This window comes from Pinus tabuliformis, chromosome 2_2 (genome assembly GCF_031772625.1).
Source record: "Pinus tabuliformis cultivar Carrire ecotype Pingquan chromosome 2_2, CPIR1, whole genome shotgun sequence".
Classification (NCBI taxonomy): domain Eukaryota; kingdom Viridiplantae; phylum Streptophyta; class Pinopsida; order Pinales; family Pinaceae; genus Pinus; species Pinus tabuliformis.
In genome coordinates, this window is record NC_142300.1 from 914,123,548 (window position 1) to 914,147,610 (window position 24,063).

A 24,063-nucleotide genomic window follows, 5' to 3' on the forward strand; every position below is an offset into this window, starting at 1 on the left:
GCGTGAGATCAACACTTTTGGATGCAATACCACGGACCAAAACCATAGCATCAAAAACTGTCAGACTAATACCATGAGCCAACCATGAAAGTGCGTGAACTTTTCTCTTCATGAAAGGAACTTTTCTCTGCATGAAAGTGCGTGAACTTTTCTCTACATGAAATAAACTTTTCTCTGCATAAAAGTGCGTGAACTTTTCTCTAAACTTTTCTCTGCATAAAAGTGCGTGAACTTTTCTCTACATGAAATAAACTTTTCTCTGCATAAAAGTGTGTGAACTTTTCTCTACATGAAAGAAACTTTTATCTTCATGAAAGTGCGTGAACTTTGCTGCACTATAATTTATCATCTGAGATGAGTGGGTTGCCATCAAGTACAACATATGTATCATAATGCCAACAATCTCCCCCTTTGGACTTGATGGCAACAACAACCAATCACTCTCCCCCTTTGACATCAAGGGCAAAGGGCAAACCAAGATAATCTCTTTCCTAGAGAAACATTCTGCTGCCCATACTCCCCTTGAGTATCTGCTGACATCTCTGAAAGAGCTCCCCCTTTGTATATGCCAAGGTGTACCACTATGTCCATGCTTCCTCTGAGAACATGTTGAAGTCTCTGCTCTACTGAAGTGTGTTGTTCATGCTCCCCCTGACTATAAGCAATGTCAATAACTGATAGCAGCAGCATCTGACAATCACCATAAATGACCATGAAAGAGATAGAGACATATTGCAGCAATATTCCTTCTGTCCTTCCTCCATAATGCCAACAATGCATTATATGCTCCCCCTGAACTTGTGCCATTCGATCTTTGACCAATCCGCAACTCAGCAAATGTACGCATATACCCAAGATGAACCTTGCGTACAACCAACAATCAGAAGAGAGTCAACAACAAGATGATGCATCAACAACCCCTAGCTTTTTCCTGAGGTATTCAAAGGTCTCCCTGGGCAATGGTTTGGTGAGTATATCAGCAACTTGTTCCTTAAAAGGAACATACTCCAACTTGACCTTTTGTTCAAGCACTTGTTCTCGAAGAAAGTTGTTGAGATTGCAACAAGATGATGGATCTTAGTGAAAAGAGTCGCCTTCACTAAGTGGGCCCTCAGGCTATTTTTGGCGCAAGTCTATTTTTAGACTATGTCTATTTTTAGACATATGGATCATGTCTATGTTTATGGATGATTGATCAAGTTGGGAAAAATAGATGGACTTCTATTTTTGATGAAAGTGTGAGTGATCATAGTGTGAGTGATCAAAGTCTATTTTTAGACTGGCTGTCAAAAATAGAAAAGTCAAATATTATTATCTCACAATAATATTTGGACTATAAACTTAATCTTATTCTCTTGGAGCACTTCAGTTTGAGCTACAGAAGTGGCACATGCAGCTGTCAGAAGGAAATACGCTTTTCTTATGAGTCAGTTGAGTTGTTGCATGCATGACTTCAGTTAGAACTCAATCAGTTGAGTTTGGTGGAGTTGATTGTGGAGTTGATGGAGTTGTGTTCAGTTTAGCTTTGTTAAACTGGTTGTATTTAGTCTAACTGGCAAATAGACTAGAGATGAGTTGAGTGAATTAGTTATTAATTAATTCACAAGTTATTAACTCATAATACAACTAATGAATACATCAGTTAACTCAGTTGCATGTCAGTGCATATTCAGTTCAACAGGGACAAGTGGTAGAGAATCAGATTGCTATCAGTTGTGACTATAGTTGTGCATCAGATCTTGCACAATCAAGGGATTGAGTATGCCAATGAGTTTGCTCACGTATTTGGCCCACATTTTAGCCTTTCCTCACGTCCACAAAGCGTGAGTGACTATTTTGCAGGTGAAAAACGAGTTTGGGAAGCCATTCTCATCAGTTCTTGAGCAGGTATTGAGCAGTGGAGGCAGGCAAGCAGTGGAAGAGATTTGGAGATCAGATCTGAGCTGTATTGTGTGTAACAGAGGTGGAGATACTTGTGAGAAGTATTATGTTGTGTAATGTTACATGACTCAATCATTAATATACAGATAGTTGGGGTTTTTAGCGCGATGCTTTCCCCGGGATACATACTGTGTTAATGTGTGAATGCTCTTGATGTTTTATTGTTATTGATGCTGCTATATTGATGATCAACGTAGAGGAGCTTATGTATTGTGTATGTTTTCCGCAATAGTACATGATCAGGATAATCTCTGTTGAATATGTGTTAAATTATTCAAAATTTCTACATGGTATCGGAGCGAGCTAGATAATTGTAGAAAAAGTTTCTACATGGTATCGGAGTTGTTGATCATCAGATCTACTATTCAGGAAGTGTTTACATTCTATTTCTCTAGGTAGAGCCTGTAATCGGGCCAGGTAGCCTCTGGATTCATCCTTCCTTTGGAAGGTGAAATATCCGATAAAAGCCCATACAGTCAATCTCTGTACGAGAAATATTGTGTTCTCACGAATTTTAGATCGGAAGCAGTTGAGTTTGGAGCTGGTGGAAAATCGAATTTGCAGCAGTGTTGTTGAAATGTCTTTCGACGGATTGCAAATGTTATTCCAAAGCAAGAGCGACCTGGCGCTCAAGAATAAATTCAGTAACAATAAAGGTGAGAATGGATTTCATCAAAGGTATCTGATGAAGAGAATTTCGCTTTGGCTGCCAAAGCAAAGAAAGGGAAGAGAAAGAAAGCTCCTCAGTCTGGTGCGAAAAGCAAGAAGCAGGATATGTCCAAGGTGAAGTGTTTTTACTGTCACCAGCATGGACACTATGCCACAAATTGTCCGCAGAAGAAGAAGAACAAGCAAGCTGCTGGATCTGCAGGGGGAGAGGCCTTAGCTTCTCAGTTTGAGCTTGATTTTTCATTGATCGCATGCTTGGTTTCAAGTGTGATGGCATCAGTGTGGTTCTTGGACAGTGGTGCGTCTTTTCACATGACGGGAGATAGAGATTTGTTCTCTGATCTAGAGGACAAAGATCTTGGAGTGCACATCGAGATGGGCGATGATGGTAGATACAGTGCGACCGGTATCGGTACCATTTCCTTTGAGAGGGAGTCTGGTAAACCCTTTGTATTGAAGGAAGTCATGCATGTTCCAGGATTGAAGAAGAATCTCATCTCAGTGGCGATGTTAGAAGACAAGGGGTATGATGTTGTTTTCAGCGAGGGAAAGGCCTTCCTGCGCAGCAAGACAACTGGTGAGACCCAGAAGATAGGGATTCAAGTTAGGAACCTTTATCAGTTGCATGTAGATGGATGCGCAGCAATGGCAGGCAAGGCAGAAGGATTGGTGAGCCGAGATGATGGCGAGTTGTGGCACAGGAGATTGGGTCGCCTTCACCATGGAGCCTTGAAGATACTGCAGCAGATCACTACAGGGCTTCCTAAAGGCACACTTGCGCAGTCAGATCAGTGCAAGGGGTGTACTTTGGGGAAGTTTGTGAAAGCCACCTTTCACGAGAAGGATAGTCGCGCCACGACGATCCTTGAGAGAATTCACACAGACGTGTGTGGACCTTTCTCAGTTGCTTCGACAGCAAAACACAGGTATTATGTGATTTTTGTTGATGATTTCTCTCGTAAGTGCTGGATCTTCTTCATGCAGAAGAAGAGCGAGACATATTCAAAGTTCTGTGAATTCAAAGCACTGGTCGAGAAGGAGTTGGGGAAGAAGGTGAAGGCTCTTAGGAGCGATAATGGTGGTGAATACATCTCGGACGAGTTCAAGGATTTCTGCAAGGCAGAAGGGATTCGTAGAGAGCTCATAGCTCCCCATAACCCACAGCAGAACGGGGTAGCTGAGCGGAAGAACAGAACGATTGTGGGTGCTGCACGGGCAATGTTGCATGATCAGGGTCTACCCCTTCACTTGTGGGCGGAAGCATGCAATGCAGCAGTTTATGTGCAGAACCGTTGTCCTCATAGGATACTTGGCATGAGTACACCTGAGGAGACTTATTCTGGTAAGAAGCCTGATCTTTCTCATTTGAGGATTTTTGGTGCTAACGTTTACATGCATGTGACGAAGGATGCCAGGAGGAAGTTGGAGCTGACCGCAGAGGTTGGGATATTTGTGGGGTACACTGATACGCCCCACAACTATCGTGTGTATTTGCCAGACAGTGGTAAAACTGTTGTGCGACGGGATATAAAATTTCAGGAGGAGAAAGCCATGAAGTGTTCGCTTGAGAGGGAGCTACACTTGCATACAGATGAGGAGCTATTAGTTCCTAAGGATGAGCTTCAGGATGTGGATCAGCCACAGGACGAGGTTCATGGAGTGGAAGAGACCACTCATGCAGCGCCAACCATCAGAGGGCGAAAGAGCTTGACAGAAGCTGAGCGACTGGCTCAAGATGCAGAGAAAGTTGTAGGACCACCTACAGCCCAACGCAGGCAGAGACAGTCACCTGATCGGTACACTGGATACATGGCTCTTATGAGCAAGTGTGTTGTGACTGAGCCATCCTCTTTCGAGGAAGCTGTGGAGGATCCCGCATGGGTAGACGCCATGGTGGAAGAGTATGATTCTATTGTCAGAAACAGTGCATGGGAGATTGTTCCTAGACCGGAAGGGAAATCAGTGGTAGGTTTGAGATGGATCTACAAAGTTAAGCAGGCAGCTGACGGGAGTGTGGAGAAGTACAAGGCAAGATTTGTTGCCCGAGGTTTTTCACAGATTGAGGGGATCGATTATGAGGAGACCTTTGCACCTGTCGCAAGGTATTCTTCCATACGGACGATTCTTTCTCTCTCAGCGCAGATGGGATGGCACATTCATCAGATGGATGTGAAGACTGCGTTCCTCAACGGAGTCACTGAGGAGGAGGTGTACATTGAGCAACCCGAAGGCTTTGAAGTCTTCAGCAGCGAGTCGCATGTGTGCAGGCTCAAGAGAGCGCTGTATGGGTTGAAGCAAGCACCACGTGCTTGGTACAAACAGATAGACAACTATTTCACAGGACTTGGATTCTCCAAGAGCAAGGCGGATCCGAACCTATACCAGATTGTGGTGGAGGGTAAGTTGCTTATCATTGTACTGTATGTTGATGATTTGATTCTAACGGGTGATGAGCTGTTGATACTGTCATGCAAGAAGGATCTTGCTACAGAGTTTGAGATGAAGGATTTGGGCCTCCTTCACTATTTCCTAGGATTGGAAATATGGCAGCGCAGTGGTGGACTGTTTGTTTCTCAGGGCAAGTATGCTCGGGAGATACTGGAGAAGTTCAACATGCATGGCTGCAAGCCTGTTGATACTCCTCTTCCTGGAGGTTGGAGGAAGGAGGATGCCACTTCGGGAGAAGAAGTGGATGCCACTGTTTATCGAAAGTTGGTGGGGTCGCTGATGTATTTGGTCAATACACGACCTGATATATGCTATGCAGTTAACCAGCTTTCACAAGCTATGGTTAAGCCTACCAAGCTCTTCTCGAAGGCGGGCAAGCATGTATTGCGCTACTTGAGAGGCACATCAGGATATGGTTTGTGGTACAGACAGGAGGATGAGGTGAAGCTATGTGGCTTCACGGATGCAGATTGGGCAGGGAGCCCAACAGACAGAAAGAGCACATCAGGAGGGGTCTTCAGTATCGGATCGACAGCAGTTTCTTGGTACAGCAGGAAGCAGAGATCCGTGGCACTCAGTTCAGCGGAGGCCGAGTATATGGCAGCAAGTTTGGCTGCATGCGAGGCTATATGGATGAGGAAGATCCTGGTTGGTTTGTTCGGTTCTCATTTGGATCCTACTGTGATTTACTATGATAACCAGAGTTGCATTAAACTCTCGGCTAATCCTGTATTTCATGATAGATCTAAACATATTGACATCAGGTACCATCATATCATAGATTGTGTGCAGCGGAGGATCATGTTACTTTCGTACATTCCAACGGAGGATCAGGATGTTGATATTCTGACGAAGGCTCTCACTAGGAGCAAATTCGAGTACCGCCGAGGCAGGATAGGGGTTGTTGATAATCCATATCTTGTCGAGAGGGAGTGTTGAGATTGCAACAAGATGATGGAGCTTAGTGAAAAGAGTCGCCTTCACTAAGTGGGCCCGCGGGCTATTTTTGGTGCAAGTCTATTTTTAGACAATGTCTATTTTTAGACATATGGATCATGTCTATGTTTATGGATGATTGATCAAGTTGGGAAAAATAGATGGACTTCTATTTTTGATGAAAGTGTGAGTGATCACAGTGTGAGTGATCAAAGTCTATTTTTAGACTGGCTGTCAAAAATAGAAAAGTCAAATATTATTATCTCACAATAATATTTGGACTATAAACTTAATCTTATTCTCTTGGAGCACTTCAGTTTGAGCTACAGAAGTGGCACATGCAGCTGTCAGAAGGAAATACGCTTTTCTTATGAGTCAGTTGAGTTGTTGCATGCATGACTTCAGTTAGAACTCAATCAGTTGAGTTTGGTGGAGTTGATTGTGGAGTTGATGGAGTTGTGTTCAGTTTAGCTTTGTTAAACTGGTTGTATTTAGTCTAACTGGCAAATAGACTAGAGATGAGTTGAGTGAATTAGTTATTAATTAATTCACAAGTTATTAACTCATAATACAACTAATGAATACATCAGTTAACTCAGTTGCATGTCAGTGCATGTTCAGTTCAACAGGGACAAGTGGTAGAGAATCAGATTGCTATCAGTTGTGACTATAGTTGTGCATCAGATCTTGCACAATCAAGGGATTGAGTATGCCAATGAGTTTGCTCACGTATTTGGCCCACATTTTAGCCTTTCCTCACGTCCACAAAGCGTGAGTGACTATTTTGCAGGTGAAAAACGAGTTTGGGAAGCCATTCTCATTAGTTCTTGAGCAGGTATTGAGCAGTGGAGGCAGGCAAGCAGTGGAAGAGATTTGGAGATCAGATCTGAGCTGTATTGTGTGTAACAGAGGTGGAGATACTTGTGAGAAGTATTATTCTGTGTAATGTTACATGACTCAATCATTAATATACAGATAGTTGGGGTTTTTAGCGCGATGCTTTCCCCGGGATACATACTGTGTTAATGTGTGAATGCTCTTGATGTTTTATTGTTATTGATGCTGCTATATTGATGATCAACGTAGAGGAGCTTATGTATTGTGTATGTTTTCCGCAATAGTACATGATCAGGATAATCTCTGTTGAATATGTGTTAAATTATTCAAAATTTCTACAAAAGTGATATTTGATTGGTATGTGCTTGGTTTTTGAATGCATGACTGGGTTCTTTGAAATGTTGATTGCACTTGTATTATCACATAAGATGGAGATAGGTGGTGTACAAGTGATTTGAAAATCTTGCAAGGTCTGCATCATCCAAAGGAGTTAAGTGCAGCAAGATGCAACAACCACATATTCTGCTTCAGCTGTAGACAAAGCAATTGAACTCTGTTTCTTGCTGAACCAAGATACTAATCGAGAACCCATAAAGAATGCACCACCACTTGTGCTCTTCCTGTCATCCACGCTTCTGGCCTGTTGTCGCGCGGATTGACACGACAACGCTCAGACCGGGGGCTGTCACTCTGATCCCCGATCCCTCCGTTTAAGCCTGTCTCCCGCGGCTAAGGGGGGTAGTCCCTGTGGGATGATGAGACCAACTGTCGACCAGTTGGTTGGGAGACACGAGACACGATATGAAAAACACCAGATAGATTTGATTAACTTAGCAGACCAGTGCCTTAAGAGATTGTGGTTAAAACGATTACTTGTTAGATGATATAGAAACATGAACTGTGAACAACAATCATTTGTCATCAGCTAAATCACAATGCTCTTAAAATGACCAAAACGATATCCAGCAACTGAAAATTTTGAAAGATGAATGCTTTAAACCACCACGAGTCATGAACCATTAACCAGATATCATATTTCGTATCTCAACTTGAAAATTTAGCATCTCAGCATAAAACATATAACGTGAAAATTCCTGAGACTGGCAAAAATAATTTCCCACAAAATTTTTTAAATCTTTTTTTTTTTAAATTTTTTTTTTTCAATATTATAAAAATGAAAATTAAAAATCTAAAAATTTAAAATTTAAAATCTATTCTAAAACTAAACTATAAATAAAAAATTAAACTAAACCAAAAATCTTTTTATTTTTTATTATTTTTTTTATATTATAAAAATAATCTAGATCTAAAATTTATGAAAACTTTAAATATAAAATCTAATTAAAACAAAAATTAAATCAAAATCTAATTAAAACTAAGCTTGACCCTAAACTAAACTTTAAAAAATAAATTGAAATCTAACTAAAAGACAAATCTAAAACATAAATTTTAAATCTATATAAAACTATACAAATATTAAATCTAAAGTCTAAATAAAAAAACTAAACCTACATCTATCATGACGTAACTATTGCTAAAATCTAATTTAAACAAAACGAATAACCTCTGATGCAAAGAAAAACAAATAGTCAACAGTCCCGACGCTATTCCATAATGAAAAATTTTCGATTTATATGCTACCGTCTGCGATTAAGATGGAATCGATTTTACCTGTGCAGCTTTGAGAATACGTTTACCTTCAAATTTCGTGAAGCCGCCTGCGTCTGGAACTCGACGGCGACAGGGAAAGAACCCGAATCAGTTCACCTGAACGCTTATGCTTATCATACCCTTGCCTTAGTCGATGGTGGCGGATGGATCTGTGTATACTGACCCTGGACGCCTGACGGATTTGAGCCGTTGAGGATTGATTCGAAACCGTGTTGATACCGAATTGAAACAACTTTGATTTGCTCGGATCAGTTACATGGCGTGTATAGTTTGTTTTCTTTGTGCATTTGCAGGTGCGATTTAGACGGCGGAGGTGAATGCTGCAGCGGATTTGAATTGGAACGACCTCAATTTGCACGCATCCTCACTGCCGCAGCAAACAAACCAAGGAAATACGCTAAGCAAATCGGAAATGCTACAGGATGACGTCTCAGCTGTGCAGATGGAGTTCGATAAAAACTGGCGTCCACAGCAAAAATAATATTTGATCCTCGCTCAGTTTTAAAAGGTCGATCGGTTTTGTTTTGAATGGGTGCGATAGCTTCGTCGTAGCCGCAGGAGAAAAGAGGCACCGTAACCGACGTTTGAAATGGCAAATGCCCACAGGATGACCAACAGCAGCGTGGAAAGATAGCTCTTTGGACAACGAAGAAATGACCCTGCAAAATTTTTTCCTCCAGACCTTATCTGTAACCTGCAAGAGAAAGAGAACTTAAGATGGAGTATGCCAGAGGCTAACCTAAAAACCCTAAGCCCTAATAAAAACTGTACAAAACAAGAATTTGAAACCCTAGATCAGAGAAAATTGAAACCCTAAGACAACTGATTAATCTACAATTTTGGCCCCTTAACAGCCAGATTCAGCAATGAGCACAAGAATATTTTAAAGAAATAAAGCCTTCAGATTTTCACTGTGAAGAACTTCAGAAAATCTCTCATGCAAATTAAAAATAAACTGAATGATAGACCCAGGATCAAATCCAACTTGGCTCAACAAAAAATGCTTGCGGGAGTTGGCTGGTTCAGCCGAGAACTTCCCCGAACACCCACAAAATTCCTTCAGAAAATGTTTTTTGCACAGCTCAGAAACAACCATGAGTAAAGAGGGAAAAAATGCTGCTAGATCTCAGGAAGTAATGGAGATACCTGCCATTACTTCAGAAACCCTAACAACACCCAAACCCCAGCAAGTGAACAAGATACCTGTGCTCACAATACTCTACAAAAAGCTATTATTAACAGCTGAAAATAACATATGCAGAAAATTAAACAATCTCACAGCATTTCAAGAGAGTAACACCAGCAAGATATGGACCCCAAAGTCTTCGTTTATTAACCAGAAACAGATTTACAAGAGAGCTTCTTCAGTATCAGACTCACAGATCGAATGATCTGAAAAGACCCCTAGCACCCTATTTAAAGGAAATGATCCAACGGCTAGTTCGAGTGATCCATGTAGAAATGATCTCGACTATTGATGAGGATCAAGACATCTCTTGATCTCATCCGTCGATTTATTCACTTAAAATATTATTATTTTATTAGTTAGGGTTTTATTATTTTTTTTAATTTTTTATTTATTTCATTTTTTTAATTTTTATTTATTTTATTATTTTTTATTATTTTTATTCATTTTTTAATTTCTTAATTCATTTTAAAATGGATCATCGAACTAAGCCTTCAGAAACATCACCTAGGACCTAGGACTTAGGACTCATGAGGGGATTCAAAACATTTTCAACCCTCAAGACACATTTCATGATGACTTTTTACAATTTACATCTCAAGGGGACAAACCCACTTAACATAGACCCTCATAAACCACCCAGTTCTGCGACACAACTATAATCTAGCAGATCAACACACTAGGATTCTCCTAAAGTTCTAATGACAAAATCCATCCCGGCTTTGGGGTCAGGTTTGAAGGAAAACTCTGCCGATCCATGGATCGGTGAGACGAAAAACCTTCCGGGACGTAGATTACCACTAGAAAGTTAGGTCCACCTAGGCAATTTACATACATGACTCATATCTGCTAAGATTATTTACAATTCATACATGCAGACTGGGTTTACAAAAAAGATTAAGCTGCTGATGACTGAAAGATGGCACGGACGATGTCGATCAGATGCTGCCCCTTTTTGCAAAGAAAGGGGGGTGTACTGCATGGGTAGTTGACCGGTAGTGGTCAACACGGCCCAATCTGCATCTGTATAAGCATGAAGTGTGAGATCTGTATCTCTAGGATACCATAAGCCATAGTTTTGAGTCCCTTGAAGATATTTGAAGATTCTCTTCACTGCCTGAAGATGAGTTTCCTTTGGATTGGCCTGAAATCTTCCAACTATTCCCACTGCATGCATGATGTCTGGTCAGGTACCTGTCAAATAAAGTAGACTTCCAATCATAGATCTATAAGTTGGTTGATGCACCGCTGCTGATTCATCATTTGCACTGAGGTTACATCCTGTGACCATGGGTGTACATACTCGTTTTGCTTCTTCCATACCATATTTCTTCAAAATCTGCTTGAGATACTTGGTTTGAGACAAGAAGATCCCTCCTTCATTTTGTTGGATTTGCAAACCAAGAAAATATGTCAATTCTCCAAGCAAGGACATTTCGAATTCTTTCTGCATCACCAAGGAAAAGCTTTGACTCATAGATTCTTCATTGTTGCCAAAGATAATGTCATCTACATACACAACAAGTATTAGCAATTTGTCATTTTCAATCTTTATATAAAGATTGCTATCTGCTGATCCTTTTGAAAAACCTTGTTGATGAAGATATTTGTCCAAACGATAGTACCAAGCCCTTGGAGCTTGTTTAAGACCATAGAGAGCCTTTTTCAATCTGCATACAAGATTTGGATCATTTCCAAGAATGAAACCATCTAGCTGCTCAATCTATACTTCTTCTTCTAAGTCTCCATTCAGAAAGGTTGATTTCACGTCCATTTGAAATACTTTGAACTTTTGAAAGCTTGAGAGAGCAAGGAACATTCGGATGGCTGGTGAGCCCTAGTATTGTAACAATAATGCTACAACTCCTGGAACTCCCTTCTTTAATTTTATCAACCCGGTAGTTCGTAACAAACTTGGAAGCGACGGTGCTGTATGCACAAGTACTAGCTCTTGCCGCAACTGTCACTTGGTCAGCTGGCACAAGTCCACTAGGAGCTTAAGCCAACTTCTATGAGCTCTTAGAAGAAGCTTTTTAATTGATGGATGAAAGCTAACTCGAAGGAAGCTAATCTAATCGCAAAAAGAAACTGAAAGCCAAAAAGAAACGCAAACCCTAGCAAACCCTAATTCTACCAGCTAGTCCTACTGATGCAAATGAGAGCATGCAAACTACTAAAAGATATGCCATTACTTCTATGAAGGTAAAATACATGTGTCTAGACTACCTCTATCTGAAGAAAACATCTTTTTGTATTTTTGTTTAAGTTGTTGGAATTATCGTGCATGTGCTTCTAACTATTTTTGACTGTGCAGAGGTGGATCAAGGAGGAGAAAGGCTTGAAAAAGGTTGGGAAAGTTCAGAGAGGGTCTAAGGGGTCCCTAACACCCTTCCAGAGAGTTTCACAAAGTTTGGCTACCAAGAGACCGCGTTTATGAGCTTCTACAGGAAGTCTGCAGGGGTTCTACAGGATGTTCAGGATTTCTACAGGATGTTCTGTAATTCTTCTACAGGATGTTTCGAAATGGGATTTTGGAGCATGGATGGAGGGAAAAAGATGGAGGAATTAGTATGGAGGTGAAATAGGGGTGTGAAGAGGTCTAGGACTTGGTGGATGAGGCTAAGGAGCGATTGGATTTGTTCAAGGATGGAGGAAGTGATGATGCACAAGAATGTAGGAATTAGGGCAAGGTGGGGAAAGTATGGCAAATGAAGGGTACGAATCATGGACTAAGGGTTGGAGCAGATTATCTGATGGATTATAGGTAGATAGAGAAGGATAACAGGTGCTCTGCAAGTTATTTTTCGAATTTAACAAAAGAAGACTTGGAAAATCAAGAACCTAATTACCTTGACCTAATCTGACCTAGATAATAGCAAAAGAAATGGAACAGAAGTTTATTTGCACAAAATCAGATGAACTAACTATGCAACTAAGCAATCATAACCCTAAGCATGCAGTCAAAACTGATATCAAGTTTGAAAACTAAGAATCCAACACTAATACTTGCATGGTGAAGCAAAACATCGTTTTTGTGGGCAGCAAGGTCACCTTTGTCCCAACTCACGATCCCACTGAGGGAGAGGTAAGATCAGAGGTGCTTGAGCCCCTTTTTCCAAGGATCCTTTATGTTATTATTCTATCCAAATCAATCTAAACATGAAAATCTACTTTAATCATCAAAAGCAACCTAAATAACACAACAAGTTTTAAATCTAAATAGCAGATTTTACTCTAAGAATGCAGCAAAGACACATGAAAGTAAACAAAGGAGGTACTGGGCGCTTGATATGGGCCCAACCCCAAGAGCTACAACCTCCTAAGAGAGATTTAGAGCTGGTGCAAAGCTGGATTCATCTTTATTGATCAAGAAATGAAGAGTTACATCAAAACTGTCCACAAGGAGAACTTGAAAATGAGCTGACAGCAAAACTAATCTATTGCCTAAAAATCGAACTACAAAATGACTACAACAAGACTATAAAATGACTAACTACTAGCTAACTCAAATGAGGCCCTAAGCCTTCTTATTTATACAAATTGAGGACCCCAACAGTCCTCCTAAACTTTAGGGACTCGGCTGCCCAAGACTTGTAGTTAACAGCAGTCCTACTTGACTTGCTTGGCTGCCCTTGTGCTGATTGATTTGGTGGCCCTTGAACTCCAAGCTGATGGTGGAGAATTCGAGGTAAGGGCCCATAAATGAAGGGAACACCTTCCTAAAAATACTCTCCACGAATTTGGCTACCAAGTGCTCATTTCAACCATTGACTTTGTCTCCAAATTGACCAAAAAGGATACACAAAGCACACATTAGACTTGTTGGCATAATGACTAACCCAATTCACTCTATTAGCATAAATATAATAAAAAACATGCAATAAACTAATGAGAATGGTGGATTAAGTCGAATTAGGAGGTTGAATGAGCCCAAATAATTATCCATTTTTGGGGCTCATCAATGGCCTCAAGTCTTGCAACAGGAGCAAAAGTTTCTTCAAAATCTATTCCTTCTTGCTGCGCATACCCTTTACAAACAAGTCTGGCCTTGTTTCTAATTACTTCCCCATTTTCATTCAACTTATTTTTGAAGACCCATTTTGTCCCTATAACATTCTTATCCTTTGGTCTAGGAAACAACTCCCAAGTGTTGTTCTTTTCGATCTGCTCAAGTTCTTCATCCATTGCTTTGACCCAACATTCATCTTTGCATGCCTCTTTTACATTTTGTGGTTCAGTGGATGAGAGTAATGCCAAATAGCTTGAAGCTTCTGCAATTGTTCTTCTTGTTTGTACACCTGCTTCTTTTTGCCCCAAAATCTGAGATTCTGGATGATTCTTCTGAACGTACCTAGATGGAGTCTTCTCTTCTACCCTTATCTGTTCCTCTGGTGCTTCTTGAGGTTCTTCTTCTTCATCATTCTGTCTTTGAGGGTAGTCTTCATCTTCTTCGATATTTTCATGATTTACTTGCCTAGGAATGTATCCTTTTTCATCAACCACTACATCAATGCTGTCAACAATTCTTCCAAGTCTTTTATTGTAGCACTTATATGCTTTGTTTTGTGGAGAATAACCAAGAAGAATGCCTTCATCTGCTCTAGGTTCAAGTTTGCCAAGTTGCTCATCAGTATTCTTAATATAGCATTTGCTCCCAAAGATTTTGAAGTGTTTCACCGAAGGAGTCTCACCATACCAGAGTTCATGATGAGTTTGAGTGCTGTTCACTCGAACATTTGTTTTATTGAGAATAACAACCGCAGCATATGCAGCTTCACCCCAGAAAGTTGCGGGAGTTCCGGACTCATCAAGCATAGCACGGGCCATTTGTTGGACTGTTTTGTTCATCCTTTCCACCACTCCATTTTGCTAAGGAGTTCTAGATGTAGAGAATTCCCTTCTTATCCCATGTTCTTCACAGAAATCGAAAAATTCATTTGAGGTAAAATCCCCACCTCTGTCGGACCTGAGGCACTTAATTTTGTAACCTGATTCATTTTCAACCAAGGCTTTGAAGGATTTGAATTTTTCGAATGCTTCGTCTTTGTGCTTCAAAAGTCCTCACCAAACAAACCTGGAGAAATCGTCAATGAATAATATCAAGTATTCTTCTCCTTGAGGTGACCTCGTCCTGAAAGGACCACATACATCTGTATGGACTAGTTCAAGAGGCCTGCTGGCTGATCCTTCCTTCTCCGGGAAGTTGGTTCTGGTTTGCTTACCAAATTGACATGATTTTCATATAGTGTTGTCTGGAATTTTGATATCTGGAAGACCACGAACTGCCTGATATTTGCATGCCTTCCTTATTTGTGAAAAGCTTAGATGCCCCAACCTTCGGTGCCATAACCAATGTTCATCATCCTTGCTCAAATAGCATTTTTGTTGTCCTTCTTCAAATATGTATAGATTATTTGAAGTTCTTCTACCTTTGATCACTGTTTTCCCTGTATCAAGATCAGGAACGCTACATCCATTTGATCGAAATATTACCTCGGTTCCTTGATCGCACATCTGACTGACACTCAGAAGGTTATGCTTCAAGCTATCAACATACAAAACATTTCCAGCTTTGACCTTTTCTTTTAACTGAGCTGTACCTTTTCCTTTTATAGCTGCTGGAGTATCATTTCCAAAAGAAATTTTCTTTCCCTTTTCTAAAGCAGAATATGATTCAAGTTTTTCTTTATCACCTATCATATGCTTCGAACATCCACTGTCGATGTACCATAGATTTTCCTTTCCCTCTGCATAAAAGGCTATCCCACATCTTTCTGATTGTGGTTCCTTTATTGTCCATGTTCTGGTGCTTGAGGCTTGTTCCTTTGTCTGCTGAAATCTGCTCCTGCATTCAGAATCTTCATGACCGAAGTTATTACAAATAGAACATTCAATTTCATTTTCAAGAGCCGAAAAGTTGTTATAGGTCCTTTTTGTAATCCCAGTCATACTTCTTTGTTTTTGAGCTTCTCTAGTCATGATTGTTTTATATGCAACACATTGAACTGCTTTGTGACCAAAGTTATGGCAAGAGAAACATTGGCCATTGAAGAAACTTCTGCGGTTATCAAATCTACCACCCAAATTATTGTAATTCTTATTGTCATCCATTCTTGAAGCAAATTGGGAAGATTTTACCTGTGGCTGGTTGTAGCTTTTGTTCACCCTTAAGACAGATTGCCCCTGGTTTACCTGGTAGTCTCTGTTAGTTCTTGATGTAATTCGTCCCTGCTTTACCTGGTGATCTCCATTGTGCTTTTGCTCATTCCTTCTTGTTGCATCAAGATAACTCTTTGAGGTGGATGCTTGAGATGTTTCTCCATTATACCCCAGACTTGTCTTGTTTAGCAGAGAATGTTGTACATTGATGATCTCATCCAAAGTTTCAGATCCTTTGACAAACTTAAGAATAATAGTCTTTTTTTTCTCAATTTCTTTTCTAAGGCCAACAATTTCACATTCTAACTTTTCAAGAAATTTTTATTTTTCATCAATTTGAAATTGTAGAGTATCAATGATCACATTCTTTTCTTCTATACATGTCTTGAGTCTAGAAATCTCTTCATAAAAACTATCCACATCTATAGCATCCATGTAATCATCATCTTCAAAGGCCATTAAAAGTTTATAGTCATTACCTCGTTCATCTTCATCACTATTTGATAGACCATCACTGTCTTCATGAGTGTAGTAGCTTTTCTTATTTGCATTCCGTTTCTTGTTCCATCTAATAGGTTCCTTTCCCTTGTTGATCTTATCCATATGAGGACATTTGGCAGCATAGTGACCTACTCTTCCACAAGCAAAGCATTTGAAGGGTAACTTACCTCTGAACCGTCCAGCACGACGTTGAAGATTTCTGACAAAATTTGATTCTTCTTCTTCTTCTGACCCATGTCCTGATTCATAGTACTCTCCTTTACCTGAAGCCTTGAAGGCAGCTTCTTTCCTGTCAGATGGACCTCCTTTTCTCATTTCATAAGCAGTTAGAATTCCATGTAGTTATGACATTTTAAGATGTTGTAGATTCTCCTTTTCTTCTATAGCAGAAACTTTAGATTCAAACCTAGGTGACAAAGATCTTAGAACTTTTTCAACCACAACAGCCTCTTTTATTTCTTCACCCAAATTTTTCATACAACTAACAATCTCATCCACACGAAGAAAATAGTTAGCCACACTTTCATCATTATACATCTTGATATTTTCATATTGAATCCTGAGGGTTTGAAGTTTTGCACGTTTTACCTGATCATCTCCTTCATATCTCAGAACAATCTTGTCCCATATTTCTTTTGTGGATTTATACTGCATAACTTTCACAAATTCTGATTGAGATAGACATCCTAGAAGAGTATTGACTGCCTTTGCATTTGTTTCATATTTCTTCTTCTCAGCTGGATTTGTAGGAGTAGTTGATGGAAAAGTATACCCTGTTTCCACGATGTCCCAGACTTCTGTACCCAAAGATTGAAGATAGGCAGTAACTCTTACCTTCCAATACACGAAGTTTGTCCCATCAAAAATCGGTGGCCTGATTGATGCTTCCCTCTCGTAGTTGCTCATGATGATAGATCTTCCTTCAAGCGATCAAGCTCCTTCAGAAGGACCTGCTCTGATACCAATTGTTGGAAATAATACTGAGAGGGGGGTGAATCAGTATTATCTAATTCTTTTTCAATATATTTATACTTTGAATTATTGTATGTCAGTACCATAAAATAATGAGCATGAACAAGAAAAGCAGATAGTCACACCAAAGAACACCAGATATAAGGTGGAAACCCAATGTGGGTGAAAACCACCTGCTGCAATATGGCTCTATCTTCTTTCAATTAGAAACTCCTTTTACAATGATTTTGTACTGGTGCAGTCCTTTACCAGTACGCAGGCTGCAACCTCCAGAGAGCTACAACTCTCTCTCCTTGAAGGGAGTTACAACCCCCTACTTCTTTTCTTTCAAGGACCACTTTTCATAAATTTTCAGACTGGATCCATGAACATCAATCAATCATCAAGTATATCTGCATCAAACAATCTCCTTTTCCCAATTAGCACTGAATCAAGTAAACACTTCTCTGACAGCTGTACCCAGAACACAGTAACAGTAACCACACACCAAATTCTGAACCCATAATACTGCAGCAATAGACAGAGGCAGCTAGATCATAATTTAAAGATATACGCTACTTCAACAACCTGAAACCTGCGTGCAGATCTATAAAGAATAATTCCTTCTTTCAAATATTCAGACACTAATTAACCCGGATTGTCAGATTTATAGATCAAGCATGCGCCTCATATAACAAATCAAAATCATACAAAGATACTATTATTCAAGCATAAAGATTATGACCCATCAATAGAACTTATCCTTCTTTATGTGCTAAGGTTCCTCCTTCATTCAGATCCAGATCTGCACCATAACCCAATCACAAAATATTTCAGATCTAGCACTTATTAGATATTCAATTCATTCGATGATGCTTTGCCAAATGATCTCCTTCCTCTTTTATAGTCTTAGGCCTTTCACAATACCACGGTCCAAAACCATAATAACACAATACCACGGACCCAATACTTGGGATCAACACTTTTGGATGCAATACCACGGGCCAAAACCATAGGATCAAAAACTGTCGGACTAATACCATGAACCAATCATGAAAGTGCGTGAGATCAACACTTTTGGAAGCAATACCACGGACCAAAACCATAGGATCAAAAACTGTTGGACTAATACCATGAACCAATCATGAAAGTGCGTGAGATCAACACTTTTGGATGCAATACCACGGACCAAAACCATAGCATCAAAAACTGTCGGACTAATACCATGAGCCAACCATGAAAGTGCGTGAAATTTTCTCTTCATGAAAGGAACTTTTCTCTGCATGAAAGTGCGTGAACTTTTCTCTACATGAAATAAACTTTTCTCTGCATAAAAGTGCGTGTACTTTTCTCTAAACTTTTCTCTGCATAAAAGTGCGTGAACTTTTCTCTACATGAAATAAACTTTTCTCTGCATAAAAGTGTGTGAACTTTTCTCTACATGAAAGAAACTTTTATCTTCATGAAAGTGCGTGAACTTTGCTGCACTATAATTTATCATCTGAGATGAGTGGGTTGCCATCAAGTACAACATATGTATCATAATGCCAACAACAATGACCTCTAACAAATCTGAAAAGTGATTTCTATACAGTCTGTTTGAAAAAGTTGTTGGGCAAGGAAGAAAAGTATTGGTGATGGAATGACAAGTGTAAATGACAATGCTCAACCTTGCAAACCCATATCCTCACCTACACATAGGATAGATTGTTCTTTTGATGCTTGAAAAGATTGGCAAATGAATGATTTAATTGCAGAATATAGAGATGAAAAAAGAAACTAATTCAAGGTCTAACTATTGCAATAGGAAATTAACTATATTTTTGACTTGCCAATACAATATCTACAACCATGCTTTCCACAAGGGAGGTGATTGATAGACCTACACAAGCAACTTTCTCATAAACAAATTTTACTAGAAAGGAAAGTAAATATTGCTAGCTAGATACATGAAAGAAGATGCATGAATAAAATATGCAAAGGAGAGAGACTAGAGCCTCTAGATTGGATCCTAACCTAATGGGACTCAACCCTCTAAATATAGATCATACTGGAAATAAGATGGCTTTCATTCACTGTGAAAAGATTTCATACATAATAAAATACTAAGAAAAGAAACCTATTACTCCTCAAAGTCTACTCTTCACTAATTTGATCTTGCTATTGGGCTATTAGGCCATTTTATTTATACAAAAAGACTTTAGGGGAAACCTCCTTGAAGAGGGGGGTTGCTTCCCTCCAAAACTCCTAGAAAAATGGATTTGGTACCCAATAAGAGGAATCTTTATTAAATACTAAAATCTGGCTTCTCTTGTAGCAAGGAACACATCCCTAGATTTTCTCAATCAATGGAGCTCTAGAATTTGTTCAATAATTTCATAAATATACCATTCATTTATTATCCATCATGTAGTAGGGAGCAAGTCCCTAGATTATCTCATTTTCCAAATCTTCAGAATCTGCCCAATATTCTCACAATATTCTACAAAAATAAATAATATTAGGCACATAATAAGCAATGGGAAATCAAATTCCTAGGGACACATTAATACTATGAATTAACTCTATAATGTGCAAGTAAAAGGGGTTAAGAAAATGTTTTAGGTGTCTAGGAAAGACCAAATGTGCCTTAGAAAATATCCAATTTTGGGACCCATCAATTTCCTTGTCTCTTTCAGCAGAGGCATCATAGTTAAATTTGAGCATTGATGATCAACTTTGAGCGACTTAATAACTATCGTTGAGTCACTAAAGAACTAAAGGTGTGTAATTCTGTTTTCTATATCTAATGGTAATAGTAGACTGAGGGCACTTAACTTTGCCAAATTGTTGGTACAAATGTCTAGTTTAGCTTTCAATTAGAGAGTGCAACTTTTAAAGTTGAAGAATACCTCCTACTCCATAAAGGTGTGGCTCACACTATGCTACACCATCAAAGTACACACAATATAGATCTTTATTTGTGTCCACTACCACACATCACATTGAAACTATCTTTTTTCTTGTGGGGGATTTTGAAGAATGTTTAGACCCTAGGTTGAACACAAGAGGGGATTTGTGAAGAGATTATCATTTCTAGTGAGCCATATACCCCAATAGATGATCAAAGAAAGTGCTTTGTAGGATTTAGTTATTGGGTTTGATTACCAATTCATAAGACAATCTTCCACAAAGGTACCAATTTAGACATTCTACAAGCCCATTAAACCTATAATTTCATTCCATACTTATTTGATGTAAGTACATTCCACCACCAAGTGGAAGTTTGTCTCCTGACACTTGCAAAGACTACATCTACTTACACCAAACCTACTTCTCCTTTGGAATATGTCTAAAGTCAAGACTTTGTTTTGTAACAGAAATCACATGATATTTTTTTGCTTTTGAGGGGCATTGGAGCTTCTAAAGAATCATCCATCACCACATCCTTGTCTCCACATGGAGATGGTTTCATAGTTTGCATTCGAGAAAGACTTGTTCTTTGTTTATCTCATCCATTTCCATAGATTACATCGACAATGCCTCTTTTTCTTGTGGGAATATTTGAAGAATGATTAAACCATGGATTTTGCACATGAGGGGATTGGTGAACCTATATTCGAAGAGACACTAGCATTCCTAGCAAACCATATGCCCTAACAAATGATTAAAGGAAGTGCTTAATAGGTTTTAAGTGTTAGTTTTGAGCACCAGTTCCTAAGAAAATCCTCGATAAAGGTGCCAATCCACACATTTTGTAACCCAATTATACCTTTAGTTCCATTCCATACTTGTTTCATGTAAATGCATTCCAATATCAAGTGGAAATTTATCACCTCATTACAATTGCAAAGACTATACTATATCTACCTAGACCAAACCTACTTCTCCTCTACAGTATGTCGCAAGTCAAGGATTTGATTTGTAGTAGAAGCCACATGCATAAATTTCATTTTGAGGGGCATTAGAACTTCCAGAATGTTGGTCACCACCACATCACTTCATCATGAGATTTTCAATTTTCAAGCAATTGCATCCCACTTTTTGTGTATATAATCTAGTGGGTGTGTGGATCCATACTAGGGAATCTTCATTATCTATTAGGAAAACATGACCAAATTTTGTTTTTTCAGCATAGTAAGTCCATCTTCACTTTTCATCCTCTATAAAGCCTAGATGTTTTGGAGTAACTAAGCCTTGTCCCCAAAAGGAAGCAGTTGCATGAAGACAATTTGTAAGAGGTTGAAGTAGACTCTATGATTAAGGTGAACTATATTCTTAGGAAGAATATGTCCCATATCGTTCCTACCCATGGATCCTCCCCCATACATTCATTATGTCTATTTGTTACCTTCTAGGCCAAAAATTCCCAATAAGTAAAGAAGATAATAATTTTTCCTTCCAAATTACTATACCAGTTCGATGTTTCTTGTTTGGTATACAAATCCAACCTATGATGGTGTCTAGTGCAATGTATTTCTAATGTACTACATTCACACAAAGACTTGTACTGTGATCGACCTCCATATATCTTTGGTAGCTAGTGCTGAAGTGAAGGATACAATATTTTGTATACTCCAACATCCAAGGTGCTTTCGAAGTGCTAGCCTACTCGAATTAATCCAAGCTAGCTCCTTCGTGTCTAAGCTACCAAGCCAAATAAATAAAACACTATGCTCATGAATCCTCTCAAATATCCCTTTTGGAATATGTGAAAGAAATATTTAGTAAACTAGGATGGCCTCCAACACCAATTTAACATGGACCAATCTTCCTCCCTTTGAAAGCCACCAAAAGCTATAATTTGAGATTCCTCCTTGTTAACATATGCATCCAGATTTAGCCTAAATCCAAGGTATTTCAATCCCTTATCTAAATAAATCCATTTAATAGGAGAAAGGTTGTTAATAAAATCCACATATTCCTCCTCAAATCCTTCACCTGAAATGGTCAACTTCCCCTTATTTACTAGAATATTGACCACCTTACAAAATAAATCAATGTTTCCTTGAAGCTTCTCCAAATTCCTCACCGAAAAAAAATAAAAATTTCATCAATACAAATTAAATGTAGCCAAAGATTGCCTCCAATGTGCACTTGTTTGAACCCTTATCTCTATTTTTCCTCCAAAATAGATTGATTGACCCCTTCTACCATAATTAGACAAAATCAAGGATAGTAAACACCCCTACTTGAGTCCTCAACTGGGTTGAAAGAAATTAGATGTTACTTTGTTTATCAAAATTGAAAGGAAATTATGGTGATGCAACTCATACCTAGGTTATGAAGGGGACACAAAATTCTAAACATGTTAACATCATCTACAAATGAAGCCAAATGACCAAATAAAAGGCCTTGAAGAGGTCTATTTTTACAACTACTACCTTCAATATTTTTTTCTTATGGTGTGTAGTCCCTCCCGCACCACTCCTATGGCTTAATCAATCTATTGTCCTTCCAAAAAAACTATTTGTTACTCTAAAATATACTTAGATAGATACTCTTAAACCACCTTGAAATAACATTTTCCCACAATCTTATAAATTACATTCAAAGGAAGATAGTTATGAAGTATGGAAAAGATACTATATTTTTAGACTTCAAAAATAAGGAAACAAAAGTTAAGTTGAAAGCCACAACCATCCTTCCATTCAACCTTAAGTATTTTTTACATGAAATAGATCATTTTCCCACAATTCAAGGAAACCTGAGAAGAATTCAATCGTACACCCATTAGGCCTGGGTCCCTTATCTTTTTGAAAATTTTGGAGGACATCTAATTCATCATTAGTTACCTCAACCATCATATATTGATTGTAATTTTCATATGCAAAGCTTGAAAAGTAATAAGATATCCAAACCACTTCCACCGATATCGTCCATTCATTTTCCTTGAAAATCTTACCAAACTGTGTCACTGTAGCTTTGGCTATATCCTTGAAATTTTTTACCTCCTCTCCTTTTGGATTTTTAATATTCAAAATTTTGTTGATATTGTAATGGTTTGCATACTGGTGGAATAAATTTGTCTTTTTGTCCCCCTTATATAGCCAAAGATCCATGTTCTTCAATCACCATTATACTCAGTGAACCTCTAAAATCTTCCTTCTTCTTTGTTAAACATACATGGATTGTAAACAACGAATGTGAAAGATAAGGATTGAATTGCATATATTATTGACATGATATACATTTATAATACATTGATGTGACCCTTGGATTTATATTCCTAGTGGTCTCTTGGATTCCGATGGTTGTTCATATTCCACACCAACGCATAGATGATTAGGTGTCCAACATTTCCCCCCTTAATCCGAAGGGGTATGTATGAGTCCAAGTAGAGAGAAGTAATACAAAATGTGCAAAAATGCATGGCAACACTAGGCTGAATATGCTCTCTAAAATGTTGGTATAAGGGGGTGGTTTAAGGATGACCATCAACAATAGAACACTTAGTGCAATTCCTAGAACTCTTCCAAGTCTCGCAAGAAGCTGAAATATTCTGCTAGAGGAAGTGTCCCTAATGCTTTGGAGAGGGAGACCTTCAACCTGGAAAAGGGAGGTCTACAATCTGCGGTGGTTTAAAGATGACCACCAACTTTAGAATCCTTAATGCAATTCTTGGAACTCTTCTAGATCTGACAAGAAGCTGAAGTCCTCTACTAGAGGAAGTGTCCCCAATTCTTTGAAGAGGGAGAAGCTCAGTCTGAAAAGGGAGGTCTCACCCCGCATATATGGTTTAAGGCTGAACACCAACCAATGTCATAATCAGGGGCATCTATGTC